Below are 16,071 nucleotides of genomic sequence, written 5' to 3' on the forward strand. Positions count from 1 at the left end.
AGTTGAATCAACTTCTACGTTCCCATCCAAATATCAATCTCAATTTTTACAATTGCTCAAATTTTAAAGTATTTGATAAAGAAAATAAGGAAAATAAGTGAATCTCGAGATCTTAGTTGAGATAGATGGGCATAACTGATTGTTTTGTTAGATTTTATTATTTAAACTATGAGTATTATTCTTGCGTTTACGTTGTAGTTTATTTCAGAGTTTCAATAAAAAATTTTCTATGAAATGATATTTCTAATATTATTATTATCAAAATTAAGATTTTTTAATAATTTATTTTTCATTTTAATTTTCAGGTGTATTTTCAAATTTAAAATTTAACAATTTTGAAGATAATGAAGGGGATTCACTGGCTGAATTTATCAGTTTTTATATGTAGTTTTATATTTTGGTACATTAACGCTGGGGTGGCGCCACACGTTTTTCAGTCCTAAGGAGTGCATTTCTCACTTTTATACTGCTCAACGGTAAAAAGACCTACTTCTCACGCTTAACTACCGTCGGTAAAAGAGCCCTTTTTGGGCTTGAGCAATGAAAAATACTATTTTGTCATTCAGTCCATGAAGCATTGCCTGACCGCGATGTTCTAATGTGCATAAAAACATATTCGATTAATTCGGAGTAGATTTCAGACAAGAAATTTTAGGTAAAATTCTATATTCATTTTTTTAAAATTCAAACATTTCTGAACAATTACAGTTTAATTTGCATAGATATTTCTTGTTATAAACATGAAACCATGTGAACTATTTACAAATGTTGTGGTAGCTTAGAACTAGTCTAATATATGGTTGAAGTGGAGGCTCTGCGCAAATTTCATTCATGCTTCAGTCGCTCGGGAATCGCAGCACTAAAATGGAAAATTTAACCATCGAACAAAAATCATNATCAAATCATATTACCGAAAAGGAGATTCAGCTACTGCAGCTATAAGAGCATTTCATTCTAAGTATGGCACACACACTGGAGTGTCTGATTCGAGTCTCAAATGGTAAATAAAGTGAATGAACTAACTCACCAAAAAATTTTGTTTTCTTCTTTTGTTGAAAATTGGCGCATTTTTCGATCAATTATGGGTATTTTCAGGATAGTTAAAAAATTTGATCAGGACGGTACACTAGACGATAGAAAGCATGAGCATCCTGGTCCTTCACGTACTGTAACCACGGATGAAGTTGTCCGCACAACTGAAGAACATTTCAAAAAATATCCAAATGATACTCTTCGAAAGGCTTCTCAAACCTTGAAAGTCTCAAAAACTTCACTTCACCGCATCTTGAAAGGGTTTTTAAACTTCCATTCCTACAAAATTTCTGTACATCAATTTTTAAGTGAGGAGGCGATGGCTCGCCGTATGCAATTTTGCCAAGAACTTTACAATTTTTTTGAATAGAAATGAAGGAAATGAAGGCACAGAATATCGTCTTCTCGGACGAAGCACATTTCTACTTAGGTGGCTTAGTAAAAAAACAAAATTTTCGCTTTTGGGGGACTGAGTCACCTCACGTTATTGAAACCAAGTCCTCACACCCGAAAAAAGTCACTGCATGGGCGGCAATTACAATAAAAGGTATTTTCCTTGAATTTATTGAGAGTACGACAATCAGTGCTGATATTTACTGTGAGTTCTTGAAGAAGAAGTTCTTTCCTTGGGCACGAAAAAATCAGTTAGTCAAGAATTTCTACTTCATGCAAGATGGTGCCGCCCCACACAGGACTGCTGGAGTATTTGAAATACTTTTTTCCGTTTACGGTACTCGTGTGTTAGGCTTAGGTTACCCTAAGTATGCCCATATTGCGCATGGGGGCATGGAGTGGCCAGCTTACAGTCCGGACTTAAATCCCTGCGATTTTTGCCTATGGGGTTTTCTCAAGGACAAGTGCTATGAGAAGCATCCGACGACGGTGGGAGAGTTGCAAGACGCAATTAGGGATGCTATCCGAGCTGTTGATAAAAACACAATACAGCGCATCTATACCAGTTTCGAACGCAGGATAGAGTTCTGTGGTACAAGTGATGGCGGACACTTGGAAGGAATTGTATTGTAATTTGTCGAATGTTCCTTGTACAATAAAAAAAGAACAATTATTTACATTTTACTGTATCCAAGTTATTTGTAATTTACTTCGGTCACATGCTATGGGACACCCTGTATTAACAATACACTTCAAATTTTTATGGAACATTTCACAAGAAACTCGTTAATTATAACAAGACGGTTATTACCTAGTCTAATTAGAAATTCTCGTGCATGAAATGGTGAAAAAAATTTTTGGTCCATAAGTTTTTGAAACATGATTTGTCTGGAATCATCGAACAACGGGCATTGTCACAGGACGTGATCGATGTTCTCTTCTTCATAACTAAACCATATTTGCATAGCGACGATGCGATTATACCAATTCGTTTCAGTGATTGTGCAAAACTATAGTCATTGGCTCTGGCCCTATTCACCTATGAAATAATTTCCCTGGGTAATTTTTTTCCCTTAAACCAGGGTTTCCTCCTTTCAGTATAATAATATTTAAAGAAATTTTTACCCTCCTATTATCCTATCTCAGTAACCATTCTGAATGTTTTGTTAAAAGACTCTGCCTTAAAATCTTTGCAGAAGTCAGTGTACGGAATCAGTAAATCATCATCACTGGAACTATTGGTAACTCCTCTTGCCAGGCGGTCAGCTTCCTTATTACCAGCCACCCCCGAGTGGGAGGGGACCCAAACGAATTTTAAACCGTCATTGTTGGTTTCGACCATTTCATTATATTTATCTTTGATGTTTAGTATGAATTTATTCGTTTTAATATTTATACTCGGCAGTGAGATCGATTGAAGAGCACTTAATGAATCTTTGATAATCTGGAAGCTGTTGTTCGGCTGTGAGTGAGCAAAATTAGTGGCTGCGCAGAGTGCGAGACACTCAGCTGTATATATCGATGCTTTGGGGTTGAGGGAGAATGATTTTTCTACATTCATTTGTGTACAGTAGAATGCAGAGCCAACGGATACACCATCAGTAGTTTTACTACCATCAGTAAAAATTTCTATTGCTCCTGCAGCAGCTGTTTATTAACGAATTCGGATCATTATGCGCAACTACCACATTTCTGATAGTGCCTCTGAGCTCTGCTTCCACTGGTAGGGTTTTAATAGTCAAACGGTAATCATAATTGAAAATGTTGGGTGGATCACCAATGTCTAAATGTTCCAATAATTTTTCAACATCTTTGATGCAAGTTTTAACTACATGAAGTTTGGAATTCGAATTTTTGTTGTGGATTAGTATTTCTGTAATAATGGATGAGTTCTACATTCATTCACGATGAAAATCACTAATTTAAACTATGCTAGTCATTTTCTAATCTTCTGGCACTAACAAAACGATTTTTTGAGCCAAGAAACTCTCACTTCACCATAAAGTGTTCATTTTTAAGCCATGAACATCTTACCGAATTTTTATATCATCTGACTCATTATGCGAAATTTTTATCCCAATTGATTTATCCTCAAGAAATTCAATATTTGGTCCAAGAAATGAGTTCTGTGATGTTATGTCGATAGTTCTCTTGGTGTAATTATGAGAGGGATATTCTTCTCGCGCATATGTCGATTGGTATCAACCCTATTCAATTCCATTCACTCCGACCACAGCTAATTACCTGTAAATCAAGTATTTGATTGGTAATTGGAGATAGCTCTTAATGTAACTCAAAGTAGAGAGAGGGTGCAATCGTAATAATGGTATGAGCGGAGATGACACGTAATAATGGATGACTAATTACCAGAAAGTCTAGAAATCAATAGATGATATCCTGATTTTCCATTCTTCCCATTAAATCTCTTACGTCTTACTTGCACTGCAGTGGCGCCCTATAGGTTGAGTAGTTTTAGAACTGGCGCGCCGCTCTACGCGCCAGTTCAGGAGGGTTAATGCCACTTCAATTAATGCTACAAGTTCGCTAGTATTATATTTAGGTTATGTACATTTTCAGGAGTACATGAAATTCGGTTGGTTCAGGGACAAGTGCATAGTTTTCTCTTCGAATTCTGCGTATTATTTATGGTAAAATATGGATAGATTTATTTAAATTAAATTATGAACAAAAGGCTCTCATGTGTCAGTTAATGCCACCCTCAATACGGTTTATATCAGTTGCTGCCATGGTGAGGTGTCAGTTAGTGGCACTCAGTTATTTAATCATATTTAATTATCGTGAGAGAATGAAATAGTGATATATTTATTAAATAATGACAAAGAGATCTTTGATATATTATGCTTTATAAGAAATATAATTAGAGTTTGACACTATTCAATAATTGACACCTTGAGATAGGGAATCCTCTTGCACTCATGTGTATAATCCACTCCACTAGTCGAGCTTCAACTTCTTCACTTAGTACGCAGGATGGTCCTCTCCTTTGGATTACAGGTTTCAATACTCCAGTCATTTTGTACCTCAGGGTAGTTCTGGGAATGTTATAAGTTTTAACAGCAGTGGCGACTGGAGATCCTTTCTCCACATCTGGCAGAGCCTACTTCAAAGTCAATTCTGTGTATCTTATTATTGGGATTTTTTTCTTCGTTTTCGTCCCAGTGAAAAAGGGAAATATCGTATGTAAATATATTATAAATGCATTGTAAAATGTTTCATCAAATTAAAACAAAGTGGATCAACATCTTTTTCGAATTGAATGGTATAGATTCTGATTTCTTTTTTAAATGAAATGATTTGCAAAGGTTATGCTGACTTATGGCAGTAGCACGTGGGTCCGTTCGGAGGAGTCAGTCGTTGCCACTTATTTTTGCGCATTAAAACATAATTTTATTGATATCTAACGATTGTATTTTCTAGAACAATCAATTTATGATAGATACCTATAATTTAATTCTTAGTTTATACTTACATATTGGAGAAATTGAGTAAAAACCAAACTGTTGATTCTAACCCCTCCGGGGGAGCCACAACCGTTTTAGCACCTCCAGCGTGTCTGTCACATTTGGCGGTTGAATAAAAAATACTTTCCACGGTTAGAAAGTGATAATTTTTGGCGAGAGAGGGCAGAATAAATTACTTTAAGGGTTGACGATGCCCTTTTTGGATTAAAAAAATTATCTCACTTCGATATAACCGAAAATGTGTCGAAAGTGGCAGAAAGGGGGGCAATGGAATTAACTGGCGCATCGACGGTAGTTCTCTTTTGAAGCTATGTGTTGCAAACCAAAAGAGTTTCATGGAATTGGAAACAAAAATAGCGAATATTCACGCTAGTACCACTTCTGCCGATTGCGAATCGAATTCAGATATCATCAGCATGGTAGACTGAACCCACATCAATCACGTCGAGAGTTCAATCTAGAACCTGCTATTTATTTATTTATTTTATTTATCATACGTCCCTTCGGGACTTTACAGCTCAGGGTGACCTTCACATTGCATGGAGGGGGGGGGGAGAACACATAAATCACTAATATATATTGTTATGAATTTCTAAATCGCTCTTCTTCAACGCATTTTATCAGGCATTAATTCTTTTCTTTCGATATAGAACTCCTCCTCTGAAGTTAACGCTTCCCTTTTGTTTTTCATTCATTCTTCTTTTCTTCTTATTTCGTAATTTTGACGTTTTTGTCATCAGATTATTTTATTTCTTAAATAAACGTATTTTTATTATTCCACGTGCATTTCAATATTCTTAATCCTTGAGTGGTTGCAGCTCTCCACCGAACGTTACTGGTCGCACGGTGGGTGATTCGTAGCCCCGTGTATTTTGCGATTTTGTGAGAAAACAAAATTGGACAAAAATCATTGATTTGTAGTTTACGGGTGATTTCGAACCTTCAATCGACAGGGAATGGAGATATTAAAGAGGAATCGTCGACCAATAATCCTAGAATTCAATATCGAGGTACAAAATTTTGACATTTAGAGGTTAAACACGGGAATTTCCTGCGAGTCGAGTTTTCAAAAGATTTTAATAATTGATTGGTGCAAGTATCGACCAAAAAAATTGTCAATACGTTCGATGTAGTTGAAAATAGGAATACAAATATTTCTAAATTTTTCACTTATGGCATTTTCATGTGAGAAAAATATCGAAAAAACGCTGCGATTCCCCCATTGTGCGACAATTCAAGGGTTAACAAGTGTTGCGTGAAAACTATATAAAATAAACAAGTGGGAAATTACTCTTGTTTTGTATATAGTAGTTATTTTTGCTAATCAATTAGCAATATCATTCCGAATCGTTATTTTGCACATCATTTTCTTCTATCATGTACAATTCACTATGTGTATTTCATTTTATAAAATTGAATAAGATTTCTTTTTACCTAGTTTTGTCAGATTTTCAACTTAGTTGAATGTTATCAGCATCATTATTTTTATTATCCCTTTTCTTCTATACAATCGATTGCCTTTTTTACAGTTCTATCTCTCCCTTCACTCCTCCGATAAAATGTTAATAGAAAAATTTTATTTGCACATATTTGAATGAATTTGAAACATCATATTTGAAGAAACCATCAGAAAGCTCACTTTCAGGGAAATTCATGAAAAATTCAAAATTTTCAACAGTCATAAAAATCAAATCAACCAATATAGCTATCGTAACCATCTTTCAACTTTGACTTAATGGCATTAAATTAAATGAATAAATAAAGCAATGAATGAATGAATCATTCAAATCCCATGTTAAGCCCACTTGAAAAATTAAATTACAAATGAAAACAAGTACGAAAAATTAACCATGAACAGGCTTTAAACAGCTTAAATCCGAGAGGTGAAGGTGAATATATAAAATTACACACCTTCGTACATGTATCGGTCATTTTCCGGGATAGAGAGGAATTCAAGTAGAACATCAAATTATTTACCGGATCCCTGAAAAGTGCACATGTGTGCAAAATCCGGATTACATAGATATGCAAATTAGGCAAGCTTCAACGCTGAATTTTCCGTTTCAGTCTTCCTGACTCTGGTAATTTTCACCTCACTTCCCCTGTATACCTGCATTAGGATCCATTGAAAAAGGGGGAGGAAATAGATGAAAAAAAGAGCTACATTATTACTCACAAATTTCGACACTGGAGTGATGAGCCTCCCAGCACATGTGAGTTGATGACCGACAAAATGTGATGACTGAATCAAATTATTCAGATGGTATGAGAAACTGATACAATCCAATGCACTCATTCCACATGAAAAATGACAAGAAAACGAGCATTCAATAGTTTTACAATATATTCTCCCAAATATTACTGTACTATTTTTTTTCTTGTCATATACCCTTTCGGGTTTTTACGATTTGTTCCCTTCCCACCCCCCAACCCCCTGTACCGCATTCGCCGGAGGACAAGGGAAAACCTCATTTGATTGAAAAACCTGCCCAGGTACAGTCATCTCTTGCGAGACTCCCGCTCGGCAATGAAACCGTGAGATTTAGAGTGTCACAAATTTTGGCACTCCCAGCCGGGAATCGAACCCGAGTCTCCCGCATGCAAATCCCGCACGCTAACCACACAGCCACTGCCGTCGGTATTACTGCGTACTATTTTTTTGAAATATTTTTTCAACACGCGTTGCTCATTTTTTCGCTCTCCCCTTTGGAGCACTCAGTCCGTAATTCAACACAGAAGTTATTTCACAGTGGAAGTTTTTATTTCCCTACCCTTTTTCCTCTCCTTGTTGAGCAACAATGTGCGATGCACACGTATACGCGTACAGCTGCGGAAACTTTTTGCACTGGACTTTGAAGAATTTTTACGGTTACAAACCATTTTACGGGCTTCAATAGTACTCTACAGCCTTTTCCTATATGTATCTGGTGGCCCATATAATCGTCGACCCGTGTGTCACAACGCATATTTTTTAGCTGGATGGCTACGTAAGTGGATAATAACTTCTAGGGAATCTGTAGGGAGTTGTATACTCCAGAAACACGTCAATTGTGAATTGTTTCTTTTCTCTTGCCTTATTTTTTTATTAGCTTCCCGATAAGGAAAGTTATTGTGATTTCCGCGGAAATCGATTTTTGGTTTTTCATTTGGCAACCAACCCCGTGTCAATCGCTTGCCGGTATTGATTTTTTTTCTCGTTAAACCTGTCACGAATACTCACGAGTAATATTGAATTACTTATATTTCAATCACTCATATTATATTCATGTAATTAAGTAATGTGGAATTGAGCCTGGTCAACGACTGGTAATCCACGCTGGGCCGAGATTCGCGGCCAGACCCCGCCCCATGTTATTACCCTAGGTTTCAATCAAGTCCGGAGCGGTCCCGGCTGAAGAACGGGTCCCGAACTTCGGCAGCCCGCCCGCCGTGCTTGGACCGCACCCGGCCTGTTTGTTTTTGCCTACCCAGGCACGGAGGAAAGAAATCCGAAAGCTCTCGGTGCATTGGGAAACAAAATTACTTTTGCCCAGGGATGGCCATCAATCTTCTGATTCTTCAATATTAAAGGAATTTCTGATCTACATTTATCAAGGTTTAAATACACTAATCGAAATTTAAAAATACTAAAATAATTGATAATCTAAATTTCCAATTGATGATTACTTCAATTATTAAAATTCAAGTGATATTATCGAATTGACTACTTAATAATTTAACGGTAATTATAATTCATGGATATGGCTATTCCTGCTTTTGCCAACGAATCATTTTCTTGGAAGAAGAATGTTTTTTATAGGAGCGTATCTATTGCATTCGTGATTTTTTTTATGCACTTCCAATATTTCGATACGTAATGTATTCATGATATAACATGGAACGATAATGATAAACGAGAATTTATTCGAATTCCGTGAAGCGCAAATAGTTTGAGATTTAAGTCATTGAAAATAAATTACCTCTTTTAAGTGGATATGGTCTATACATATTAGGAAATTGTTCTCCGAGTATAGCTGCCCTTCCTCCTTTTGCCCTTATTGCGGGGCGGAATTTCTTTTCCTAACATCTAATTATTTCTCAAAATTTTCTGAACACAACTGGCCAATTTTCTTAAGAAGGCAATGTTTTTCAAATTTTTCAACAGATTTGAAAATTTCCTCAAATTGTGCAGAATACCCTCGAATATGTACCAACTTCTTAGGAAACCCGAGGAGTTTCTTGAACTTTCTAGAAAACCTGAGAATATTCTTGAGTTTTCTAGCAAATTCAAGAGATTTCTTGCAAACTTAAGAATATTCTAAATTCTTCCAGATACTTCTAGGATTCCCTAGAAAGTTATAGAATTTTCTGCACTGTACAGTGCAGTATGCAATATAGGGCAATACCTATTCTTCTACATTCTATTATTTCAAAAAAAAAAGTCCTTCGAATTTCGCGAAAGTTCGAGAAATCTGAAAAATTTCTAGGACATTATATGCTACATGTCCTGTTATGTAACTTGACGCAATAAGTTATAACTTATATCAGAATGTGCCTCCTCAACTAATAGACACTGAAGATACCACTCGAATCGCGTTGATACTCAAAATTCAGATCACCCAAATTTTTTCCATCTTCAGATTCTCAAATGAAAGAAAATCGAACTACAACCATGAAAACATCCGCTCAATAATATTACAAATAAGATTCCACCCCGAAAGTTCCAACATAAATATACGAGAGAAATGAAGAGTTCCCTCGAAGAATGAACGCGGAAATTCCGACGATTCCGACGATGAGGATGTTTTGTTAATGATGCCATACTTGACCGGTTCCCTTCAGCTTCCACCGTTAGTGGAGGTTCACGCCCCTATCATAGTCTTTTTTCTCCTGTCCGACTTTCCACAGCACAGCGTCATTACGTGTACGAGCCGTAAAAACACGCCGAGGATAAAACGAGGGCGAAAGGTACAAAGTAAGGGGTAGAGAGCAGAAAAAAAGAGAGGAGGGAGAGACGTTGACGTTACAGTGGCTGGGAATAAATTTGCTTCTTATGAATGTCAAGCGAATCAGACAGAGAGAGGGGGAGAAGAAGTAAGAAGAAAAGAACAAGAGTCCTCGTACTTTGAAAAGCCCACAAGACGGAATGTTTTCCTTTGTCTCTAAGCTTATTTGTGTTGAAATATGAAACCAAGTAGATCTATGGCCATCTACGTCTAGGGATGACACAGTTAAATTAGTGTTCATGGGTTTTCCATCTTTCCAGATTTTTTATTATAAAGTAAATTCAAGTCCGAATGGTCGACTGTCCTCAAGCGATTCATTGACTCCTTTTGTTAATGGTGATGAAGTTCGTACCTGGAAATTCCTATTTCACTGTCTTATTGATCTTTAATTTAACTTCGAGGACCCACTTGATAATATCGTGATTGAAACATGAAAATATTCCAACGAATGCTGCAGTTTCTGATCGATACGGCATGCTTAATGATAGTCTTTTCTGACTTGATGCAGAATTCAAACGAAGATAAGAAAAGGTTCCGATCAAGATTGCAAATCTCTTAAAACTTCCACCTGCATGCTTTCCATTAATGTCTTATGGAGCTCCTTCTTATGAATATCAAGCCAATTGGAAAACGAAAAGAGAATAAGAACCCTCGTACTTTTAAAAACTCTTTAGATGAAAGTAAGTTAGGGTTCATGGGTTTTCCATCTGGCCAGATGATTTGTTATTGTAAAGCAAATTCAAGTCAGATATTCCTCAGTGATACAAAGGAACACAAATTGATCTGATGAAGAAGTAGATCAACTGTGCTCAGAGACTCATTGACTCCTGTTAATAGTTATGAAGTTTATACCTAGAAATTTCTATTTCACTGTATTGGTGATTTTAATTTCACTTGGAGTATCTCTTTAATACTATCGTGAAAGAAACATAAAAATATTCATGAAAATAATACTACTGCTTCCCATCGAAAGAGCATGTTTAATGATGGTCTTTTCTGACTTGATGCAGAATTCAAGCGAAGATAGGAAAAGGTTCTGATCAGGAGCGTATGTCTCACAACTTCCACCTGCATGATTTCCATTAACGCCTTGTGGAGATCCGTCCTATAAATATCAAGCCAATCAGACAGGAAAACGAAGAAAGAAGGAGAGAATAAGAACTCTCGTACTGTTAAAAGTCCTTAAGACGAAATGTTGCCCGCTATCTCTAAACTTATCTGTGATGAACTATGAAAACAAGTGAATCTATGGACAACTAAGTCCAGGAATGACATGGGTAACCCAAGTGGAAAATTTGGTCAGGTCCAAGTCAGGACTGGATCAGGTCAGGCCTGACGATTGATCAGAAAATGATCTGATGACTGGATCAAGTCCTGATCAGTCATATAACGCGGTTTTTAATCAAGATTTGATCAGACCTAACAGTTCCGGATTTGATCAAGCTGACGTATTCAAACTTGATGACCTGTCTGCTGAAATCAGTAATAATTATTAGTGATAACGAATTCAAAACAAAAGATGATTCAATTTTTTCACAACAGATGGCCTCTTCTAATGAATCCCTACCGTAATTACCGTTGAAAAAACCTTTGTATTTTTTCCGATGGTGGGGATCGAACCGGGGAACCTACGATTACTAATCCTAAGCCCTAACCACTAGACTATCGCGCTATTGTTATTACAGGGACTCCGTTTTGCTTATATGATCTGTATCTGGGTATTTGTTGACTTTGAGATTATTTATGATCTCGCCGATTTGCGCGTATATTCAGAGAGAAAAATTGTTTAGTTAAAATTTTATCCATTTCATTAATGGATAATAATCCTGATAATCATAACACTAATGAACAAATGGAAGCTTCATAAGTTTTTTTCTAGTCAAGATAATTTGCTTGTGACTGTGACACTTCGACTATATGTAGTTATTGAACCACCCGTCCCTCTCTCCGCACAATTCATTAATTAAAAATTATTTTAGAAATCACTTAAGAATTAATTAAAAATTAATTCAAGAATCAATTAAAGATTTTAATTAATCAAAAATTTGATCCTCGGAAAAGGTCTGTTCAAAATAAGATCAAGTAGACCGGATCCGAACCTTATCATTTTTTCTTCCATTAACCCCGTTTCAATGAAAATCAATTACATCAAATACGAATCAGATCAAATTGGGTTTAGGCAACCTGACCTCAGACTGAGATCATGTCTACCTGATCAGAACTACATCTGAGCCCGTCTGAAGTTTTTGGGATCCGATCGAGTGGATCAAAACTTGGTCAGGGTCTCATCAGGCGTCACCTGATCACGCCTACCTTACCAGAACTTGATCTGAACTCACCGGTTGTTTTTGGAATCCGATCCACTAGATCAAAACTTGGTCAGGGTCTCATCAGGCGTCACCTGATCACGCCTACCTTACCAGAACTTGATCTGAACTCACCGGTTGTTTTTGGAATCCGATCCACTAGATCAAAACTTGGTCAAGTTCTCATCAGAAATCACCTTGGTGATTTTTAATTTTACCCCGAGTACCCAGTTGATATTGTCGTGATAGAAACATGTAAATATTCCAATGAATACTGCAGCTGCCGATTGATAGATCATGCCTAATTATGGTCTGTTCTGACTTGACGTGTAACTCAATCGTGAATAGGAAAAGATTCACATCAGTATGATAATTTTTTAAAGCACCCACTGTATGATTTCCATCAATGTTTTAGAGAAGTATTTTTTATAAATGTCAAGCCGACCACGCAGAGAGAAAGCAAGGAAAAAGAAGACAACAAGCGCTCTTTTCCTTTGTTATTTATGTTTAAATAATATTTTGCTGGGCTGCTGCGATGGGGTTTTTTACTAAAGATATTTTTGTAGTGATTTTCAAGTTTTCGAGTTTGGGAAGTATGCAATACCAATTCCCAGACGAGAAATCATGAAAAGCAGTACAGAAAAAACATTTTCATTCATTTCTTTTCGAATAATCGGATTTCCTTTGTTTCTAAGCTTATTATTATTGAACTATCAAACCAAGTGAGAATCTATGGGCAAACATGTAGGAACGTTTGTATTAGTGTCTATGGGTTTTCTATCTTGCCAGATGATCTGTTATGGCACAGCAAATACCAATGAGATATTCCTCAGTGATACAGAGGAACACAAATCATCCGGATGAGTAAAGTGGAGCTATCGACTGCCCTCCAGCGAGCCAGTGACTCCTTCTGTTGAAACTGGTGAAGTTTATACCTGGAAAATAGAATTTCACTATCTTGTTGTTCTTTAACCCTCTGACTCACAAACCGTACGAAACCGTATCGGTGTGATGGCTGCCAATCACAGCGCGCCGCGCGATGTGTTAGTGAGAAATGGTCACGTGACGATTCCCTCACTCCTGTTGCATCAGGCCCGTTGTAAGTATTGCAACTCTATTAGGGCCCTCTCCATATTCTATCTACATATACGTCTAATACGTTACAGAAGTTTTAATAGATAGACAACGAATAATGATACATAAAAGAGAATAAATGCCCGTGATGAAGAGTCAGTGCCTAAAAAATAAAAAAGAATGAAAGTTCATTGAGAAGTGTATGGGAGGTCCTGGTAAATACGTGAAACAAAGGAAGATACTTTAGAATTGAGATGAATTTTCAGCAAAGACAAAGAAAAAAATTGATGAAAGAATAGAACGAAAATGGTCTTCAAACATTGAGATCTATCCAGTACAAACATTTGTTGAAAATCGAGGTCCTACTGATGATTTGGAAATAGACGGCAATGAGATGTCATTTCAAATTGCTTCTTTTCTTTTGGAAACTTTGTTTCATCCTATCTACCAATGAATTCCTTTTAAGAATTTTTATATTTGGGACTCATATTCAAACGTGCTTAGTGCTACGGTACGATTCGCGCGCTCACTACTCATCCCCTTCTACGTAGAACGTTCGGCCCCCATAGGTAGTGGGGATAAGATTGTGAATCAGAGGGGTAATTTTACCTGGAGTAGATACTTGATACTATCTTAGCATGCCCGACTACGATTATGTCTGACTTGATGCAGAATTCAATGAAAAAGTGAAAGAGGATGAGAGACTTTCTGAAATTTCCCATGCCCATCATTTTCATCAATTTTTTATGGGACTCGGGTTTATTCTGCAAAGTATTATTCGAACGTTATTAGTAGATAGCTGCTCAATCATATATGCGGGATTAAGATAGCTCTGCGACATTCTCTTGATGAGAGTGGCATCCAATATTGCAATCACTAAAGAATCATCCATTATGAAAGTAGAGAGGGTGAACATGCAGTTGAGACTTGTAATAATTTGATATAGCAAACATGGAAAATAAGGTTGAATCCGGAAACCACTTGACTCATTACTAATGAATGTACGAACAATAGACGAAGGTATAAATATCCGATGGATATAGTAGCACGCGTTGTGTGTGATAGACTATAACATGACTGGTCATTTTTTCCGTCTGCCGTTTCTTGAGGCAAGTAAAGACGTACTTAGGATGTTGGTTCACGTCCATATAATAATTAATTATGAGATAGAATCGGGGGATTTCGCGCACAGTAGAAACCACACTATCTCATGGTCAAACCTCGCGATGTTTCGATTAAAATTTAATCTTCATCAGGCTCTAGAAATTGATTAAAAGAATTCATCAGTTTAAAAATATCAACATAATCTGAAATTACATTGCGTCACTTAAAAAAACCAGTAACAATTTAAACATTTCAAAAAACTTTAAGAACCATTTCTAAAAGAATACTTTGACGTCGATATTGTTTTGTCACTGTAAAAACTATTTCTCTAGTGTAAATTAACATCACAATGCAACAAATTAACCACCGAGCGCAGACCGCAGCCATCCACTGCTGAAGGTCCACAAAATCGCGCCCGGGGTGCGTTCACGATTCCTAATGATGTAGATTAAATTTTAATCGAAACGTCGCCGTATTTGACCATGAAATAGTGTAGTTTTTACTGTATTCAAAATCCCATGATTCCACCTTATAAGTAAGGACGTACTTCTCAAAAACCTTTTTTTTCAGTACACACTGATAGAAAAAATAACTTTTGACAAAGATGATTCCTCTAATAGAAGAAAATATTCTCCTGTCAATTTCTAGAATCGTGAAATCTCCTGGTAAATAATTTTATGCTCACATTGAGAGAAAGAAGTCTTTCAACAGCATGAGATTCTCTTGTCCCGAAAAAATTTCCAAGTGTTAGCAGAAGTCTTCCCATAAATTCATAGAGTTTGCCTTATATCTAGAATTAATGGTTTGAGAATTTACACTTTCCCGATCTACACTTATACACTTCCCCGATCTGATTACTCATTATCTCGAAGTGAGGAATCCTTGTTTCGATTGCACGACGAACAGTTTCATTATTAATGGGGATGGCGACATGACAAACTCTTCAAAGGTGGCAGCACCGAGGCGAAGACCTTAGATTTGCATGCATTGGATAATTCGCGATGGCGACATAGATGTGAGATCACGGTCAACCCAGTGATCTCATTGATTAACGCTTATCATTGGTTCACTCCCAGTGATTTCATTGATTAACGCTTATCATTGGTTCACTCCCAGTGATTTCATTGGTTGGCCCCCAAGAGTAGTTAGTTTAAAGCCCACTTGGTAGCTCTCACATGTACGTTGCGATCGCGAATAGAAGAGCGTTGAATCGACTTTTTTGTTCCTTCTGACTATTTTCTTCAAATTAGATGTTTTTATTTGTAAAATATATGATTATGGGACCGTTGTCTAGGTCCAAACAAAAACACTAACACGAAATTTAGGCTTCATTTGGAGAACAGGTACCTCTAGTAGCTTTAATCGAACGTTACGTGCGGTTTTTCTCTCAGTGTCGCCTCTAGTGGCCGGTACCCGGGTAGAAATCACGCCGCTCGAGCTCGGCTCGGAACCCGTATCCCAGCTAGAAATACGCCACTCCGCCCCAGCTTGGGATAAACTCCACGCGCGTCACATGTACCCGAGGTTGAGCCGCGTCACGCGCTCACAGCCCAGCGTTAGACTATTACGCGAAACGCTTCGCCGGGCTTTAGTTGAATGGCCACTGCTCAACCTCAGGTTCATCTCCAATTACTCAATCCCAGTATACTTAACCTCAATAATGATTTGACAGGGTTCCGATGGTCGTGATTTGAG

Source organism: Diachasma alloeum, unplaced genomic scaffold (genome assembly GCF_001412515.2).
Source record: "Diachasma alloeum isolate Michigan unplaced genomic scaffold, Dall2.0 Dall_scaffold_00433, whole genome shotgun sequence".
In the NCBI taxonomy this organism is placed as follows: domain Eukaryota; kingdom Metazoa; phylum Arthropoda; class Insecta; order Hymenoptera; family Braconidae; genus Diachasma; species Diachasma alloeum.